This window comes from Amphimedon queenslandica, unplaced genomic scaffold (genome assembly GCF_000090795.2).
Source record: "Amphimedon queenslandica unplaced genomic scaffold, v1.1 AMPQUscaffold_13396, whole genome shotgun sequence".
NCBI classification, from domain to species: domain Eukaryota; kingdom Metazoa; phylum Porifera; class Demospongiae; order Haplosclerida; family Niphatidae; genus Amphimedon; species Amphimedon queenslandica.
The window spans coordinates 187,464-190,209 of NW_003546368.1; the positions used below are offsets into that span (position 1 = coordinate 187,464).

Below are 2,746 nucleotides of genomic sequence, written 5' to 3' on the forward strand. Positions count from 1 at the left end.
ACATTTTTATTATAATAATTTTTTTTTAATTTTTATACAGCACACTAGTAGAGGTACGCTAATTTATTTAAGTATCAGGTACTATTATGCATGCATGTATATGTATTGTAACACAAGAGTGGTTGTGCTTTGATGATTGTAATCATTGTACTTGCATCAGGTTGAAGAGAAGGTTACTTTGTTGTTTCTGGTAAAGTCCATTATTCAATTAGACCCAGCTTCATATTGACTTGATTAATTACCAGTTCCAATGAAAAATGCTTCGAATGAAGGTAGCTAATGATTTACCTTCTGCCTCTCTCTCTTTATCTTCCTTCTTAAGCTGAAGTTGCTGCTTGGAAAGAGAAGAAAGCACAATTACTGGCTGAGAAAAAGAAAATGTTAGAAAATGCTAACAAAAAATTATTGCAATTATTTTTGTGTGCATATTCTAGTAATCACAAGAAGGCAATGAGAGCTAAAGTCTCTTTCTTGTCTTGTCTTGGGAGGCATTCATCATCTACTGATATTTCTGACTTTTATTTGACTGAGCTTAAAACAAAATCACCAGCAACCAGGTACAAGTACTTTTATTTATTATTATTATTTTTAAATAATTTTGTTCTTATTTTTAGGATTTATTGTTTTAAGACACTTCCCAAGTACATTGTGTACCTTGTTGTACAGCTAGCAAAATTTGGTTTTTAGGATTTATTGTTTTAAGACACTTCTCAAGTATATTGTGTACCTTGTTGTACAGCTAGCAAAATTTGGTTTTTAGGGTTTATTGTTTTAAGACACTTCTCAAGTATATTGTGTACCTTGTTGTACAGCTGGTTTTGATGATAATTGGGTCCAGTCAAATTTGGTAAGTACATTTCTTTTTCCTCACCTTCCCCCTCTCTCTCTCTTTCTCATTAGATGTTGAAGTTAATGTCCCTGAGTCTCTTGATATATCCAGTCTAAAAGGAGAGGTGTACAACCAGGAGAAGTTGAACTACCAGAAGAAACTGGACCAGCACAACCTGAAGGTATGTAATAGAACACACTCAATTCAATTTCAATATGATGAATAACTTTTGTTGTATTTATAGTTGAAATTGGTGAAGGTGTATTGTCACAGTTAGCCGAATGGGATTTGAAATTGAGGGCTACAAGAGAGCTGTATTCTGCACTAAGAACCAAGGCAGGTTCTCATACTCTCATACACTGGTACTGCCATGAACTGGGTACTGGAACACATGAGAGACCCAGGTGCGTACCTTTACCAGTAGACCAATACTTTTACTATTTTATTATTTTTAGATTTTACAGGCCTCCTGGTGGTGTCAAGTTTGGAGTGGGTTGGGCTGATAAAGGAGGTCTGGCCAGTGAGGGCTCTATTGCTATTGTAATGTCACTGGGTTTTACTAGGGAACAGGCTATGAAAGCTTTGAAAGCTATAGTGAGTCAATTAATGATAATATAAATAGCATATCAGTTTATGCAACAAAAATTAACCTTGGCTTGAAATATTTTTATATTTTAAAGTAAATATGCAATCATTGCAGTTACAATTTTTAAATATACATGACTGACTCTTCTCTTTATTATTAATAGGATAATATTGTAGAGAGAGCTGCTGATTGAGTGTTCAGTCATATGGATGAACTACAACAAATGGAAGAAAGTAAACCAATGGAGGATGAACAATTCAGTGATGAGACTGGAAGTGAGTTGATCTTTTAATAGCTTTACATTTAAACCCTACATGTAGTCCTCATTCCCATTAATCTTCATTCCTTCTATCATATATACTAAACCTGCCTGTGCTCTTGCTAGTCCATTAAGTCCATTGTCTGGTTATGCAATATCATCAGAGAATAATCATCATTCACCACCTAAACTTTTCCACCCAAATTGTGCATTAAAATATGCTACCCACTTAACAGTACTTGATTGATTGGAGAATTTATCTAGTCAAGTACATGTACATCAGCATTTAAAACAGTTGCAACTCGAATGTAAAATAAAAATATCCTGTAAAGAAACCTGCTCCACTCTCGTTTTGAGTACAGTCTATTAGCATTCATCAGTCATATGGGTACCTCAACAATGACTGGTCATTATGTGTGTCACATTAAGAAGGATGGCAAGTGGATCATATTTAATGACAACAAAGTAGCCGAGTCTGTGGCTCCACCTAAAGACCACGCCTACCTCTTTCTACAAGAGAGAACATTAAAACACTGAGAGGATGTGTGGAGTTTAGATAATATTTGACTACAAAAAAAGACAGCATAAGCATAATAAAGCAATAAAATTAAATCAAAAACACACGGAATTTAATAATTGCAGCACTGATAAAGTGCACTCTCTAGTTTTGCATAGTAAAGAACACACTGTAAATATATAATAAAAGACACTTGACATTTTTAATTAATTTTGTGTATCAAGTAGTGGTCTTTTCAATTCTTCAACAGCAGTAGTAATAACTGGTTGATTATTTTCCAGTAACAGATCATCAGATGTAACAGAAACATGACGTTCATCGTATTGTTGTGGATTCTCCATACGACCAGCAATCCAGTTATTATCTAGTGGCAGATGAGTTTCTTCTTGATCATTGATGACCATTGGATTACTTCTTTTATGATAACGTTGACATGCTTTTATCATTTTGTATACCTGGTAAATTATATAGCCTGGTATAAAAATGCCAAAAACTGGACTGGTGACAGTTGGTATTGCAATTATATAAATTGAAGCTAGTATATCACCTACAGAT

The 2,746-nt window shown here is 34.1% G+C and overlaps 1 long non-coding RNA gene across 1 annotated transcript; it reads left to right on the forward strand.

Moving 5' to 3' along the window:
- The first annotated feature begins 773 nt into the window (after positions 1-773).
- Positions 774-1,644, forward strand: LOC109582187 (uncharacterized). Its single transcript, XR_002184956.1, has 5 exons — positions 774-847; positions 901-1,010; positions 1,074-1,233; positions 1,285-1,423; positions 1,579-1,644. It is a non-coding gene; the product is annotated as an uncharacterized LOC109582187 (long non-coding RNA).
- The last annotated feature ends 1,102 nt before the right edge of the window (positions 1,645-2,746 follow it).